Source organism: Anolis sagrei, chromosome 2 (assembly GCF_037176765.1).
Source record: "Anolis sagrei isolate rAnoSag1 chromosome 2, rAnoSag1.mat, whole genome shotgun sequence".
Classification (NCBI taxonomy): domain Eukaryota; kingdom Metazoa; phylum Chordata; class Lepidosauria; order Squamata; family Dactyloidae; genus Anolis; species Anolis sagrei.
Window position 1 is genome coordinate 226,958,046 of NC_090022.1, and position 17,882 is coordinate 226,975,927.

Genomic DNA, 17,882 nt, shown 5'->3' on the forward strand with positions numbered 1-17,882 from the left:
TTAAAAGCCAAGGAGTGATGAAATTAGCTCTAATGTCTCTATAGAACACACATTGGAGGAGCACATGTTCAGTTGTTTCGATGTAGCCAGACTCACACGGGCATAGTCTCTCCTGGGCAGGGGTCTTCTGGTACCTCCCCTCCAGTACTGCCAATGGAAGGGCATGGCATCTTGCCAAAGTGAAAGCTCTTCGGTGTTTAGGCACCTCCAGGTTTGCTAAGTAAGGCATGGGAGCGATGAGATATCTGCTATCTTCGCTAATGGTGAATGCTGGAGAGCAGGCTAAGTCTGATTGTCGCTCTATATCCAGGATCCGTTGTCTAATAAGAGCCTTGGCTTGGTCCCATCCCATACCTAGCAGTTGTCCTTGAGAGAAGCCTAGAGTTGCGATTTTGATTGCCACTGCCTTTTTCCATGTAGACTGAAACTCATCTCTCAGAGTTAATGGAGCAAGGTCACATGTTGAGAAAGACAGATGCAGCCAATAATTGAGGGTGGCTGTCCACACTCTCGCCTCCACTCTCACAAGGCCTGTCTATAATCGCAGGGTGGCATTTGAGACACATCTGGGGACCTGCATCGCCGATCTTAGAAATTTTGATTGTACTTGCTCCAGAGGGGCATAGTTTGTGAAGGGACCAAGTTGGGCTCCATACATCATTTGTGCTATGGATTTTGCCTCAAAGAGCTTAAGTGCAGCTGGTATGTAGTGGCCTCCTCCCATTTTTGAGGAACTTTAGGATAGCATATGAGCTCTTTTGTGCTGCCTCTGCTACGTAATCCACATGTACTTTCTTGTTTCCAGTGCAGTGATAGAATACTCCCAGGTATTTAAAGCTGGAGACCTGTTCAATATTGTGTCCATCTAGTCTCCAGGTATGATGCTTGGGTCATTTCGCAAACACCATAATTTTGGTTTTTTTATAATTAAGATGAAGCTGTTCTTCATTACAGTATTTTGTTAAGGCTCTCAAGGCTCTTTTCAGGCCTACTTGAGTTCTGGATAGTATCACTGCATCGTCTGCATAAAGCAGGGTAGACACGTGTCTTCCTGCCAGTTTTGGCGGGTGGTAGTCCAAGTTGTAAAGGTGCTCCACCATGGAGTTGATATAAAAGTTAAATAGAAGCGGAGCCAAAGTACATCCCTGCTTGACACCTTTCTCAGTTTCAACGGCCCTAGTGAGATGACCTTGGGGGGTACATCTTATTTTCAATATGGTCCCTTCATGTAGTATGCAAATTAATTGCAATAGTCGTCTATCTATTGAGGTGGGCCCAAGTTTTTCCCATAATTTGATACGAGAGATAGAGTCAAAAGCTGCTCTAAAGTCTATGAATGCAGCATAGAGGGAAGATGTTCTCTGGGAGGTATATTTTTCTATAAGATGCTGTAAAACTATGCACTGGTCAATGGTGGACCGACCTTCCCTGAAGCCGGCTTGCTCCTCCGCAAGTATGTTTTCTTGTTCCATCCAGTCCAACAATTTCCAATACAGATGCCTTGTGTATATTTTACTAATGGTATTAAGGAGGCTAAGATCAAGTGTAGTATCATAGGCCATTGATTGAAATGTTAAACCTTAACAAATGCTCTTACTCTACTCAGAGTCTCTCTTCAGTTTTGTGAGGACCTAATAATAAAGTATTTTGTGAAATGCTTCCCTGAAATCAATATATTGGTCGTCCTGAGGAAATGACCAGTAACATTAGGACACTATTCCAATCTATTTTAAGAGTTTCTTGCTCCACTGAGTAATGTTTTTTCTCAAATGTTCTTTCCCTTTGCTAACAGAATCAATATTTTTGTCATGGTTCTGGGGGTGAACTGCCTGCAAAACCTTCCCAAATGTGGGCAAATATATAAAATTATCTCCCTAACCCACCAAACCCCTTCAGAAACCACACTTCCTCTTAAATACAACATTCCCCTTAAATACAACATTTCGCCTTCATTTCTCATTCAGAATGGAAACATCAATATGACATCACTTCTCTCATGGAGGGAAAACAGGGTATTCAGATATGTTTCGGTCTCTGTGGGTTATGCTGAGATGTCTAAGGGTGGAATATTGGCCTGTGGTTCTTACACAGACATCAACCTCAATTGTATGGTCACATGCCTCCATTTCAATGAATACACACAAACAGCAAAGGGAACTTATAAGCATATATATTTGAATCATATAAATGAATACTGCAAGTCTCCTATTGTCAGGTGTTCTTTCCTTTCGAACAATGGCAGCTGATGGCTTCCATCATTCTCATCCTCTATTAATTTTATATAGTGTCATGACTATATAAGAAAAAGGATGATTGTCATTAGACTTGTGACTTCATCAAACAAGGGTAAAATCAGTGGCATGCACTGTTTCACCTTCTCCTTTACGACAGAGCCTGTTGGCTCCCATCCCACGATGTAGTACAACTTGCATTAGGTACCGCCTTAGATCAACAGGGGGAAGTCAGACAGCAGATGCTTCCCCCCATGGGCTAGGGACATGGGTGAGTCAGGGGATGTGAGGTGTGGGATGACGGGTTACTCACACTCCAGATGAACACCGTCAGAAACGCCACAATCCATGGCAATTCTGGTGGCACATGCGAATAGGCCCTACTTAACAAATGACACAAAAAGAAATGTGGGTGGCAGTGTCAAGGGGATTAGGTTGAAGAGATGCTGCCTGTTTTCTCCTTCCATATTCAGCACAGTGACAGTTGGAATGGAGGAAGGACCTTCATCTGCTTCTGGGGCAAGGCGTCTGCAGCAAATAGATCATTGGAGCTGTTTCGGGTTGTCGAGGAACTCCTTCACCCACCGGTGGTGGAGGAAACCTTCAATGACCCAGCAACTCGGTGTCGCGAGTTCGCACACCACTTTGCAGACAAAGTTGCTCAGATACGTCTTGAGCTGGACTCCAATTTCACCACAGTTCCAGGGGAGGTGACTGAGGCATCTGCTTGTCCAACTTTGTGGGATTCTTTTGGGCTTGTTCTTCCTGAAACCGTTGAGGAGGTCCTTGGCGCTGTGAGGGCGACCACGTCGGCTCTAGACCCTTGCCCATCTTGGCTAATCAAATCGGCCAGGGAGGAGTTGGTGGATTGGTTTGTGTTGATCATTAACGCATCATTGGAGCAGGGGTTTTTTCCATCTCAATTGAAACAGGCGGTGGTTCGTCCACTTCTTAAAAAAGTTTCCCTTGACTCCACGTTGCTGAACAATTTCAGACCAATCTCCAACCTCCCTTTTTTGGGCAAGGTGCTGGAGCGGGTGGTCGCCTCCCAGGGCTTTTTGGATGACATCAACTACCTAGATCAGTCACAGTCTGGTTTCAGGCCTCGCCACGGCACTGAGACGGCCTTGGTCGCCTTGGTGGATGACCTCCGTAGAGAGCTGGACGGGGGAGTGTGACTCTATTGGTTCTCTTGGACATCTCAGCGGTTTTCGATACCATTGATCATGGTATCCTTCTGGGGCGACTCTCTGGGATGGGTCTCAGGGGCACGGTCTTGTCGTGGCTTCGGTCCTTCCTGGAGGGTTGATCCCAGATGGTGAAGCTGGGAGACGCCTGCTTGGATCCCTGGCCTTTGACCTGTGGGGTCCCGCAAGGCTCTATTCTGTCTCCCATGCTTTTTAACATCTACATGAAACCGCTGGGAGAGGTCATCCAGAGTTTTGGAGTTAGGTGCCATCTCTACGCAGATGACACACAACTCTACTACTCATTTCCACCTAATTCCAAGGAGGCCCCTCAAGTGCTGGATGAGTGCCTGGCCGCTGTGGCTATCTGGATGAGGAAGAACAAGCTGAAAATCAATCCCGACAAGACAGAGGTTCTCCTGGTCAATCGTAAACCGGATCGGGGTATAGGATGGCAACCTGTGTTGGACGGGGTTACACTCCCCCTGAAGTCACAGGTCCGCAGTTTGGGAGTCCTCTTGGATTCATCACTTACGCTTGAGGCTCAGGCGTCGGTGGTGTCCGGGAGGGCTTTTGCACAACTAAGGCTTGTGCGCCAGCTGCAACCGTACCTCGCTAAGGTTGATTTGGCCGGGGTGGTTCATGCCTTAGTAACCTCTAGATTGGATTACTGTAATGCACTCTACGTGGGGCTGCCCTTGAAAACGGCTCGGAAATTCCAACTGGTTCAACGAGCGGTGGCCAGGATGTTAACTGGTGCTCCTTACAGAGAGAGGTCAACCCTCCTGTTTAAGGAGCTCAATTGGCTGCCATTTACCTACCGAGCCCAATTCAAGGTGCAGGTGCTTACATACAAAGCCCTAAACGGTTTGGGACCTGCCTACCTGCGTGACCGCATTCCCGCATATGAACCCACCCGCTCCCTCCGTTCATCTGGAGAGGCCCTGCTCACGATTCCACCTGCGTCGCAGGCTCGTTTGGTGGGGACGAGAGACAGGGCCTTCTCTGTGGTTGCCCCCCGAATTTGGAACACCCTCCCCAAAGACATTAGACTAGCACCCATGTTGGCAGTCTTTAGGAAGAACATGAAGACCTGGCTATTCTGATGTGCCTTTCCAGAATAGGATAACCTCCAGCACTACGTCCCAGAAGCACTTTATTAGAGTTTAAGACTCTCTGCACATTGCACTTGCCCAGAATCCCAACATATCACCTCACACACCTAGCACTTTTTAACCTGTACCCGGCCCTGGTTTTATTGCGTAATAGTGTAATATTCTGTTTTGTTATTGCTTATGTTTTTAATTTGCTTTGCATTGTATTGTTATTGTCTGTTGTTGTGTTGAGGCTTTGGCCTTTGTAAGCCGCATCGAGTCCTTCGGGAGATGCTAGCGGGGTACAAATAAAGTTTAATAATAATAATAATAATAATAATAAATGATGGAGCTCTGTCCACCTCTTTTTCTCCCCCATCATATTTTCAAGGAGATATCAAAGGGTGGATCCAGACAGCCTTTTATCCCAGGAGCATCCACGTTTTTAAAAAGCAGATGTTCCAAGGAGGCTGTCTACACCTACCCCCGAAAGTGCGAGCTTTCTGAGGTGGGTATCTAGATGTTGTACTGGGACTTCCTAGTACAACATTGGGACACTAACCACCTCCCCAGAAGAAAGAGAGGAGAGCAAAGAAAATTGCTTCCCCCCCTTTCTCCGGCAGCCATCCCAGGGAGGCTAGGTGAGTTCTTTTCTTCTTTTTTACTGAGTTTAGGGGGGCTTTGGGGCATGGGGTTGGGATTCCCACAGTTTTCTGGGCTAATTTTGTCATGGTTCTGGGGGTGAATTTAGCCCGGAAAACTGTCGGAATACTTTCCGGTCTGCAGTATTCTGCAGTCCAGAACTGGAAATAGTGGGTTTATCTCACACCTTTCAAGAAGGCACGGAATAAACCCAGTATCTAATTAATTCACTACAAACCAAGGTTTGTCTGGACAGTCCCTCCTTTATTGTGGTAGATACTGCAATAAAGGTACTGTCTGGATGAGCCCTAAGATGGTGAATTTTATCTTCCAAACAGACTCACCACCTTAGACAGCTCTTTTAAAGTTCAAACTAAAACCCAGAGCAGCTGTATTATCTCACTAACATGAAAGCCGCAAGCAACTACTATTTTGAAAGGTGCTAACTATTCGGAAAGGCTTGGGTCTAAGCTTCCCTAGGCTTTGCCTATTTATTTTTTATTGGAAAAATCTCTCAGAGATCCTGGCATTGTGTGTGCGTGTTTTGTTTTGGTTTTTTAAAAGCAAAAACTTGGGAAATCATTTAATTAAGATGTAAGCCTGAGTGGGTGGGGAAAGTCACAGCTACTGCTAGTTTTTATCACCATCCTCAAAAGAAACTGACTCAGCCCACAAGGCCTGTTTTATTTATTCAGAGGGTTTATATATTTTGCAGGTGCATTTCAAGTCTGAGATGGGTGAAGCTGATCTCATCTACAACATGCACACGTCTGCCAGCCCTGTGTGAAGATGATGCATTTGTTACTTTTCATCTGCATGAGGTTAAGATAAAAGTAACATAATCCTTCAGCAGACAGTAGATAGCACCATTTGAGATGGGTGGATCTTTTTAAAAAAGAGCCTCTCTTTTCACATAGTCATTGAACTGCCTTCCTCAAAGCTCGTCTGTCATCACGTACAGACAGAGCAACCTGAGAGAGCCTTTGTTTATATTCTCACTGTGGTTTGCACTCTGCGCGCAGAAAGGATGCCTGCAGCAAAGTGCTTGTCTTTCTTCTCTTTTGTTTTCATTTAGCTACTTCCTTCAACATCTAGGATCCTTTTGCTTAATTCATTTTAACATTTTAAGTCCTTTCATAGAGCCATCAGAAACCCACTGCTGAATATTAAGAGATAGCTAACAACACAAGGACATGGTTCTTTGTTAATGCTGAGCAGGGAATCACTCTACCTTCTGAACACTATTTTCTTACTCATAGTATATATCTTCAATGTTGTGTATTGTAAGCTCATTGAGAATGTTGGGAATTGTAGCCCAACACAATTGATCAGCACCAGCCAAGGTATGGATGAACCTCAATCTGGTCCCTGTAACACATGGACCAGTAACTTGTGGTTCTCCAGATGTGGTAGGTTTGCAATTCTGTGAGCTCTAGCTAGCAAAGTCAACGGTGAAGAATTTCGTTGATAGGAATGGGAAAAAAACATTTTAACTGGTATCACAGATTTTGGATACAGTCTATCCAGATAACCTTGTAATCTGTCCATATGATTAATTACTGGGGAATGTGGGATGCCATCCTACTGGTAGTCTTCCCAGCAGCAACTGGTTAACTACTGTGCAACCTCAGTATTGGACTAGAAATGGATCTTTCATCTGATCCAGTATGTTTTCATGTTTCTAAGCTGTCCTCTCTCTACTCTTCCTGATATTGGAACTCCAGAATGAACAGAATAGAAATTAGATTTCCCCTAAGGTCAGAAGTCTACCTCTCACTTGGAAGAGAGAGATCCAATCTTCAGATGATGCCTAATGCACCACAGAGTTGCATGCTTAATATTTTTTTTCTTTTTAAAGGTATGTAATGGTGACAAATGTTGTTTCTTTCAGTAGACACATCTGACACTATTGTCTTAAACAGACTTAACAATCATCCCTTCTCCCTTGAGAATCCTATTTTGGCTTGTGATCTCTGAGAGAGAATTAGTGCCACCACCATGCTATAATTCCATAACTTTAGCAGGAGCCATGAAAACTAAGCTCATTTAAACTGCTATAGGTTTACACTATCCCTCTAGGCTGTATCTGAACCCACAGCTATGTCAAGACAAAACAATGTTGCACAGCATGATTATTCAAAGTGTAACTTTCATTTCGGCTTCTCATGTGTCTGAACCATGGTGTAGAATGCAAATCGGTAATGGCACTTTTTGGGGACTAAAACTCACAGTGTCTATTCTTTCCAGAAATATTTTCTGCCATAAACTCAGCCTTCACCAACCTGCCGCTCCTCATGCATTGGAAAACATGTTAAAATTTTCTTACCACCTATAAATTTATGTAGGATGCTGTTCATCTCCAACCAAAAATCAACTGACCTGCGCCCCTTCCAAATTTTGGGTGAGAGGTACCTATTGGTGTCAATGGAAATACAATTTAACTCTCATATGCAAAGGAGTTACAGTCCCAGACTTCATATGGACTCATGAAACCACAAATAATGGAGAACATTATTATTTTCAATGGGATCAATGACAGAGTCATGGAGAACAGGATGTAGCTTCCACAGGAGTTCTAAATGAACAAGTGAAAAGATTGATAAGTGAAATGGGTACTGTTCCATTATCTGAGCGGACTCCAAAAGGGGGGCTAGACAGAGCAGGATAGTTCATCGGGGGGGGGGGGGTTGAAGGAGGAAAACAATTTCCCCTATTTTTGCTGGTTATTCCCCCCCCCCCCTTCCCATATCATAAACTGTGGTTATTTCAAAGACAGTGACATGGGTGGGAGGAATAACAGGAACGCAGGGGAAAACAGTTTAACTTCTTCACTTCTTTCCCCCCTCCCCTAAACCCCTCCTGTGACCTCTGTCAGGATAATCAAACAGTACAGTGAAATGATATACTATATATGGATATGGAGGTCATTTTTTCAAGCCGTGTGGGGAACAGGAGCAAGATCTGGTTGGAATCTGACTTGGTGGGGAGGGGGTGGGTGGTAAAAATAAAGGTCTCCTGGTTATTGGTCATGCTAGCAGGGTCAGTCCAAGACATTTTACTGCCCAAGGCATGTACAATGTACTGCTATTCCCTGTTCACAACATGATGTAGCCAGCAGTGGAGTCTTTACTACTAGGGGAGACACTTTTATCTTCCACCTCATTTGAAGGTTACTTGAGCTCCTTAAGCTGGCCAGATACCTTCAAATGAGGTATCTGGCCAGCTTAAGGAGCTCAAGTAACATCTTGTGGAAGGACTATCTTCTATAAAAATGTCTTGCTGCCTCCCAGTATTTGCTGACTGAGGATGATCTTATTATGTAAAATTAATACAGTTTGACAACACTTTGACTGCCATGGCTCAATGCTATAGAATCTTGAGGTTTGTAGTTTGTGATGGACCAAAGAAGGCTAAAACATTGTAAAATTCCTATGATTCCACAGCATTGAGCCATGGCAGTTAATGTGGTTTGAAATGTCATTAATGCTACAATGTAGATATATAGATACATCCTTAGAAACAACAGCTTGACTCAAACTGAGATTACAGATGACACTGGTATGCAAAATAAGACACCTCCACTTACCACATACAATTAATATATCTAAAAAACAAGATAAAATTACACACCCCATATTAAGCATAGCATGAAATTTAGCTCTTTGGATAAGTCCACCCTTTATTTCCCAATTTTAGACTTAGCTTGTGTTCTTCATTTCTGGAAGCAATAAGGTTAATACGCTTTTCGCACATATCTCATTTTTTTCCTGATTTGCACATGACTTGTAACCAGTTTCAGAACATTTATTTTTAAAATAAATACCAAAATCTAGGGACGTATTCACCTCATATTAGAGGAGCCAACTGCCTGTGAAATGCTTGTCATTATAATCTTTCTTGGCCCATTCTCTAGGGACTGGGAAAGAAGGTAGCTGAAATCATCAGAATATTATGTTTTGTTATGCATTATTTTCAATCCGCAAATGAGAAATGTTGTAGGAGATTTATATATTTGTTTAAAACATGTATTACAAGTCTTTCATGATGATTTTCTCCACAGAACTGTCTTTCTGTTTTGGCAAGTTCAAAGCTGGTAGAAATAATAGGGGGGGGGGGGATGATTTATAATACATTTTACAAAATAGTTTTGGATGAGGATGAGATCTCTCTCTAACTGAATAAGCCTTTCAGTATGTGTGAGCCTTTAGCACACAGTGGTCTATACTTAACCAGAGCTTTCTTTTATTATTATAGTGCCCAGACTTTTCCAACTGGAGTTGGAATAAAAAATAGTAACTTCAGCAACCACTCTCTGTGAGACTTATTCTCTCTCCCACAGGGAGGAGGGAGCAAGATTGTTTTCTGCTACCCTGGCGACTAGGACGCGGAACAATGGCTACAAACTACAAGAGAGGAGATTCCATCTGAACACGAGGAAGAACTTCCTGACTGTGAGAGCCGTTCAGCAGTGGAACTCTCTGCCCCGGAGTGTGGTGGAGGCTCCTTCTTTGGAAGCTTTTAAACAGAGGCTGGATGGCCATCTGTCAGGGGTGATTTGAATGCAATTTTCCTGCTTCTTGGCAGGGGGTTGGACTGGATGGCCCATGAGGTCTCTTCCAACTCTTTGATTCTATGATTCCCTGTATTGCCCATATTTACATCTTTGGAAATGCATTATTGTGTGTGTACACACACACACACATCACTTATTAAGCATCTATATCTATAGTTGTGGTACAATATTTTCACTGTGATTCTCATATTATGAATACAGCAGAATGCCAAGCTTGCATTTGCAATATTTACAAGACTTCCATAACTCAACTTTCCAGTGATGGTCTTCCAATTCATCTGAAAACTCTCATTTCTCTCTTCTGTGTATGTGGTGCTTTACTCAGACATTGTCTCTTCAAATTTCTTTTGACCAAGGGCTAAGTGGAATGCCACAGCCGGACCAAGGAGAGAGTTTTGTATCTCACAATAAGGATGTATATATTCACTTATTTCCATGTTCCATTCAAGAATGAATAATTTCAAAACGTTTATCACAGCTAGGCTATTTTTTTCGTTGCATTTTTGAATGATATTTTTGCACATAAAAAAAAGTTTGGACAAAATTAAAGATTTTTATGCGCAATAACATTCGACCCAACCTGCCCAAAATATTGTTTCCCCCCACAAAATCCCATTTTTTTCCCAGATGCTTATTTTGAGGAGGGAGAAAAAGATCCTGAAATGGAGGAAATCCCATGACAGTTAATTTATTCAAATGGGTTTCTTGATGTTTTGAGAATGAGAACTTCTGCAAATTTGGAATCGGCCATTAGATCCCAATGTGATTGTTTGAACCTAAGTCAATTTCTATTTCTGATTGAATTCACAAGGTTTTTCTGAAAATTAAATAGATGAGGCTGAATGAGGGAAAGCAATTCGGTTAACTCACCCTGTGAGGTAAAACAGTAATTGATTAATTAATGCATCAATGTAGTATAAATAACTATGAAATTATGAAAAAGTTTGTATTTTTATTTTCTTTTTGGAGGAGGAAGAGAAAAATATTTCAAGTATAGTTTTCTTAACTGTGTCTGGCTCCAAGTTTGTGTGTGTTTTTGTCTTCAAGTTGCTTTTTGACTTATGGTAATGGCAACCCCATGAATTTCATAGGATTTCCTTAGATAAGGAGTATCCAAAGATGGTTTTGCAAGTCCCTTCTTCTGAAATATATCCAACAGTTCCTGATATTTGCTGGTGATCCACACAGTAACCTTGCCAACTTCTAAGATCAGATATTATCAGTTGCTTTTAGGGTATTCTGGAAACTATTAAAATGTCAGTATTGCAGTTGGTTCATGATTGAAACATGGTGCAAAGTGGAAACCCAACAAAAAAGTTAAAGATCCCCTTTTTTGAAATGTTCAATGTTGTCTGACACTAGCCCCATCAATGGCAATATGTGTCCATTAGAACTCCTGCCTGTTTTAAAATAACACATTTGCATTTAACCTGAGGGAAAATTGAGTTATTTGGAATTTACATAAAATTATGGAGTAAACTCCAAACAGGTCGTCTCAGAAATGTATTATTATGCTCAGCGGTCCTGTCAGCATACATAGAAACAATTTTACTTCTAATCATCTTCTGCCTTTATTCACTCAAGAATATATCATTAAAATTTCCACAGAACAATGACACTTAATAGGTGCTAATGCAATTGTGAATTGTGGTAATTGTTACCTAAATAAATCTCTCCACTTTCAGTTCCTTCTTGCCTTTTGCAAAATGAGTGTGAAAAAACTAACTTTGAAATTGGAGAGTATATATGTTACCATAATTCTTTCTTCTAATGTGGTTCTTTTTTTTGGTCAGAATTTGCTGGTATGGAAGTTCCTGTCTGTTGATAAATTTGCATTGCTTCTGAAATAGGTAGTATACAAAAGGTTCGTAGCAATTTTTAAATATGTTTTCTAATTTTCAGGCTAATATGAAATGAATGAAATGAATGAATATTTTAATATGTTTATTTGGTTATACATATTTGTCCTTTCTGCCAAAATGACACTGAAGGTGCCATGTGTATACAATAGAGTTTGTGTGTAGGCCTCTGTGATACTAACGCTTGACTTAGAAGGTTCCAGACAGCACTATATCACGGTTTTTCATTAAGAGCAAAAACAAAACAAAAAACCCCGGGACCTGCAAGCAGGTTCGCACACAGACCTGTTGGTCCTCAGATGTCTAACTCTGTAGTCCACACTTCCTGCTTTGTCCCTCAATTTTGCAGCCCCCAAGATGGTCACCACAAGACATCCGGCAGAACCAATCAATCAGGAGCAGGCATTTCAAACTCAGGAAGAAGCCAAGATAAAAAAATGCTGTGCTGAGTGCAGGGATAGACAGGCAGTCCAAAATGCAGATTTCCGGCTCAAAACTGCTATATTCCTGCATCTGTAAATCTCGCACTTTTTGCCTTTTGCTGCGATTACTTTTGGGTTTATAGCGAACGGCATCTGGCCACCCTCCTGATTGCTGTTGGAGCTCCTGGGGTAAAGGTACTGTCTGGATGGGCCTTTACAGATAAGGAAAATAAATTACAAAATGCATTGTTTTTAAGTGCCATCAAGTCGACTTCAACCTATCAGCCTATGGCAGACTTCAACCTATGAATACTTTCTCATTAACAGCTTGGCTCAGTCATTTCAGACACAGGACCTTGGTGGAGTCCATCCATTTGTAATGCAGTCTTTCTCTTTTCCTATTGCCTTCCAGTTTACCAAGTGTTATTGTCTTTTTTAGTGAGTTATGTCTTCTCATGATATGACCAAAGTATGACAGTCTCAGTTTAGTTATCTTAGCTTTTAAGAAGAGTTCAGGTTTGATTTGCTCTAGGATCTATTTATTTGAAGGGTGTATTTTTTTTAGCAATCCGCAATATCCATATACTTTTTCTCCAGGAACATATTTCAAATGAGTTGGTTTTTTCCCTTTCGGCTTTCTTCCTTGTCCAGCTTTCATAACCATACCTAGAAATGAGAAATACAATGTCATAGCAATCTTAACTTTAGTATTCAATGACACAGAGGAATGATTTGCTATTTTTGCAGTGTTTGGGCCATGTGATTCTGTCAGTTAGGCAAATACACAAGACATGGTATCAGCAGACTCAAAGACATAACAAAATTTTATACAAAAAATATTGAGGAAAACAAAAAAGCTGAGTGAATGCAGATCCTGAAAAACACCAAGAGTTGAATTAGCTCCATCACAACAGACAACAGGCACTACTTGGAATGGAAATAGTGAAACTGGGGTGGTTGAGGAATGGAGTGGAGTGGCTGGAATCCTGAATAACAACACTCCAGGCTATAGCTGATTGCAGGGCTTGTTGGTTTATGCTATTCTCCAGATCTGGAATATGAAAATGTATGACTTTCTAAGAGACTGCACAATTTTTTTTCCACTGTTAAATGGAAGAACCTTATGACTAAGCAGAAGGATGCGGCTAGCCTCATCAAGTGACTACTTGTACTTTCCCTTTTGCAATAGGTCAAAAATGCATTTGCTATCTTTGATTTCTATCTTTAGCCTGAATTTGAGATAACTCTTGTCCTTTCAGAAGCCCACACACTGACGCAACACTTCTTTTTCTTGCTCCTACCTATTTATTTTCTTCAGAGTGGGCTAAATTGCAGAGAGAACACATTGGAAATATTCAAATTTCTTCACCATGTTTGGATTACAATGACTGTAATGAGAATCAGGAGTGGAAACTGGTATAAAATGAATATATTGTGGTTACAAGACCTGTAAATGCAAGACTGTAGAAATGACACCCTTCCTAAACCTAGTCCTTACATAAGCTCTCACGCATAACAAAACTTCTTCTTCTTCTTCTTCTTCTTCTTCTTCTTCTTCTTCTTCTTCTTCTTCTTCCTCTTCCATGTTAAATTTTACAATATGATTCCTTGGGGGTGTCCCCCCAAGAGCCAAGTGTATAAAAATATTTATATATTTGAACACAGTTTTTTAAAAAAAATAGATTACAAATATCTCAGAGAAAGCTCTCTGGCAGCTCTAAGGAACTTTAAAGGTTAGCCCTCATGCTAGTTAGCATATCTATTCATGTCTCTATCATTCTGCTGAATTACTCAGCTCAGCACACACACAAAAGCCAAAATAAAAAAGAAAGAAAAAAAGAGGAGAAAAACGCAGTAAGGCAGCATTAATAATTCATAAATACTAGAGGCTTCTGTCTATTTTTTTTAAAAAAATGTATTGGAAATCTTTTCAAAATGGAATCCTGATAGCTCTGAAGTTACTTCAGAAGCTCACCAATCGCCCCTGCCCGAGAATGTTAATGTTCCCATAAGTGGTTAGCTACCAAAACATATTGTGGATTTTCATTCCCTCTAGCACTTGCTCATGTTTCTGCGGATTAGCATAAGGTAGGACTTTTTATGAAAATGTTTCGCTGACAGTTTTTACATTTGAATTTCACAAGCTTCTGCAGACCATAAAGAACGCCAAATGCAACCCTAATCCTCTGTTACAAAGTAAATCTGAATTTTTGAACAGATTCCAGATGCCAATTATGGAATTAACGAGGATATACAATCTACTTGCCTCCTTTCAGCTGGATGAAAAGTGACGCTCTTGTCAGACTAACCTGTCTTAAATGTAAATTATATATATATATATATATATATATATATATATATATATGGAAAATTAAAATGTTGATTATTAAATCTTCCCATTGAAAATCAGAGGCTATTAACATATTTTAGAATTAACAATTTTTCCAGAGAACGAGCTATGATGAATGCTGCAGTTGTTGCCTGACAACGAATTGATTTTAGGCCGTATTTATGAAGGATCAAAATGCAAGCTTTTAGTAATTAAGAAGGTTTAGAGAAGTACTCCAGCAGAGCACACACTACTTGAGGAAATGACAGTGTGGGGCTAACCAATTCACTCTGCAGCTTCAAAGCAACCTTTCTCCGTTGCCTCATTTGCAAACATGCTGGAGTTGTCATCCCTATGGGTTGTCATTTTCCACTCCTTTAGTCCTAATCCAGAGTACCCCAAATCAGTTGTGTTAGGTGTATATCGATCAAATGTGAGGAAGGAATGAGAAATCATTCACACTGCCACCTGATCATGGGATGACACAAAATTGTTAACACCCAAGCTATGTAAACACCACCTGAGCTCTGTAGTTCTGTGTTACATGAGCATCACTGAAATCTTTCAAGTCATCTTTCATAAATATGGGCCGACCTCCCTGTCAAACATATTTCTATTAATTTCCTCTTTCCCCTACCTTTGAATATTCTACCTGGAAGTTCTTTTTTCACAGAAAACAAAACCCATCTGTATTCCATTCCTACTTTGCAAGTGTATACATTAATATAATAATGTTTCCATTGTCTAAAGCAAAGTTTCTCAAACTGTGCTCCTCCGGATGTTTTGTACTTCAGCTCCCACAGTTTCCAACAGCTGGTAAGCTGGCTGGGATTTTTGGGAGCTGAAATCCAAAACACCTAGAGAAGCAGAGTTTGAGAAACAGTGGTCTAAGGCAGTAGTTCTCAACCTGTGGGTCCCCAGGGGTTTTGGTCTACAACCAGAAATCCCTGCCAGTTGACCAGCTGTGCTGTCACACGCTGGGCCTGAAATAATGTCTGTTTACAGGACGTGCTCTCTGTATGCACAACGGGATGCCGGGGTGCCTCAGCTGAAGGGCCTTTTAGATTTTCCAACACAGAGTTCAGTTGAGGCTCCATTAGGGCAATTGCAGGAGAAGTACCTGTTGGCCACCCATATGAAGGAGACATGCCCTTGCTGACAGAGATTGCAAGACAGCAGAAGAAGTAGGTTGTTTTGACCATCATGTACTGATGGATTTTCTCGTTAGAAGATTTGGATGTATATTTATTTATTTACCTTATTTATATACCAAATACTAAATTTTAAAGAACAGACATTTCTCAGCCTGAAGATGACTGAGGGTGGTTTACAAACGGCACAATTCAATGCCTCCCAACATAAAAAGCAATTAAAACAATTAGCATAAAAACATCACATGAAGCAGTAAAAACCACTAAAAAATAAATACTCAGCATCTCATTACTAAAATCATTGTCCAATCGCATTGTCCAGTCATTCCGTAGATCAAAGTACATCACATGAAGTAGGCAAATCACAATTACAACAGAACAGCAGCATATTTTTCTTGGATTTTTCACATGATACCATTCCTTTTCCACTATATTCCTGGTGGGATACCATTGGAAGGTGTTTCTTTTACCATAGGAGATTATTAATGGGTTATATGTGTGTGTAAAACAAATGCTTTCCAGGTTGTTTCCCACTAAGAGAGTCATGTCATAAGTTCAAGGAAAAAACGCTGTTGCCCTGAAGCCATTGTCTGACTCATGTGATCACTCTTTAGACCAGTGGTTCTCTACATGTGAGCTTCCCTCTACATCCCACCTCAGAGTTTGAGATCTTCTGGGGAGGCCCTGCTCTTGACCCCACCTCTATCACAAGGGAGATTGGAGGGGACAAGGAGAAGGGCCTTCTTGGTGGTGGCCCCTCACCTGTGGAATTCACTCCCCAGGGAAATTAGGTCATTGACATCCTTCCTCTCTTTCAGAAGGAAACTAAAAACATGGTTGTGGGACCAGGCTTTCGGGCAATCTAGCGGTTAGATAAGGACACTGACGACCAGAATCGATAGTACTTGACAAATTGGAATGAACTTACGGACTCTGAGATGGCGAACGCTGAGCATTAGATTGTTTTTATTGATTTTGATGTATATACTGACTGTCTTAATTGTTATAATTGCTGTTTACATGTTTTATCCATTGTTATGTTTATGCTGGCATCAAATTGTGCCTTTGTAAGCCGCCCTGAGTCCCCCCTCGGGGGTTGAGAAGGGCGGGGTAGAAATGCGCGAAATAAATAAATAAATAAATTCCAGGTATTTTGGGCTGTTTTGGACTATAACACTCAGAAATCCCAGCCGGTTTACCAGCTGTTAGGATTTCTGAGAGTTGAAGGCCAAAACATCTGGGGACCCACAGGTTGAGAACCACTGCCTTATACTGATATTACAGGTTCTAAATAGTGATATAGTAGTAAATTTTAAAGAACAGACATTCATTATGACAATCTCCATAGCTATGTGTCCACAAAAATTCTAGCACACAGGCAGCTACAGTGATTTATATTGACAAATCATCTCTAGATGTGATTGGACTCCAGTTCCCATCAGCAGGGCTGTTGGGATAGGACATATGAGAGCTGTAGTTCAACAGTATCTGGAAAGTTCCCCACCTCAATTCTTAATAAATCAATTTTAGGAAGTGTTTGCCCATAGCTGCTACTTATCTTATCAGGCTCTTTTTAGAAGTAGATAAACAAACTGATAGACAAATAGGCTGATAAATAAATAAACCCTGGCTGGCTTCTTTTTTGGACTCTGAAAAAGATATAGCCAGAGAAAATAATGGTGCTTCAGAATGATGCTGAAGAAAATATGGTTTATGCAACAGCCTAGCCAACTTTATAATTATATGATCTTATGAAAGTCTGGATAAAGAAATTTAAATCTTTGTTAGAGGAAATGTCAAGAGACCCTAAGTAAGAATTAAAATTACAGAATTTAGACCCATTATGTAAAGGCTTTCAAAGTGTTTGTGCTTTCTCCCATCTTCCCATTTGCATTCATAGAAATGCTAAAGGGGCTGCAAACAGTTGGAATAGGTAGGAGCAACCAGCCCCAATTTTCTTCTACCTTGTACCTTTAAAAAGATTTACACCATGCTTAATTACAACAGATTCAGGTCTTCTATTTGACACTTGCATTAACTTGCTTTTCATGCTTGTTAAAAGCCAATGAGGGCAAACAACTGTGAAAGCCTATAGCTGTGAATCTCTGAGGCATAACTTTTATACTCTGTCTGATATCAATAGGCTTGTTGTGTCGCTCTAGATGTATATGCATGAGTTCTTTTAGCATGATGAGTCAGAAGAAATTACAAGAATCAGGATGTCTGATCTTATGAATTATTAACCAAGCTTTTGTTCCAGCATCAGCGGAAATACTTTTGGAACAAAAGGGAATGGTGTTGTAATGGTTGATAAAAGGTCAACTTTCTGTTGGTGGAAAGGGGCAAACCAATTTTCAGGAGAAGGGCTATTTTACATAAGAAATGTTTTGTTTG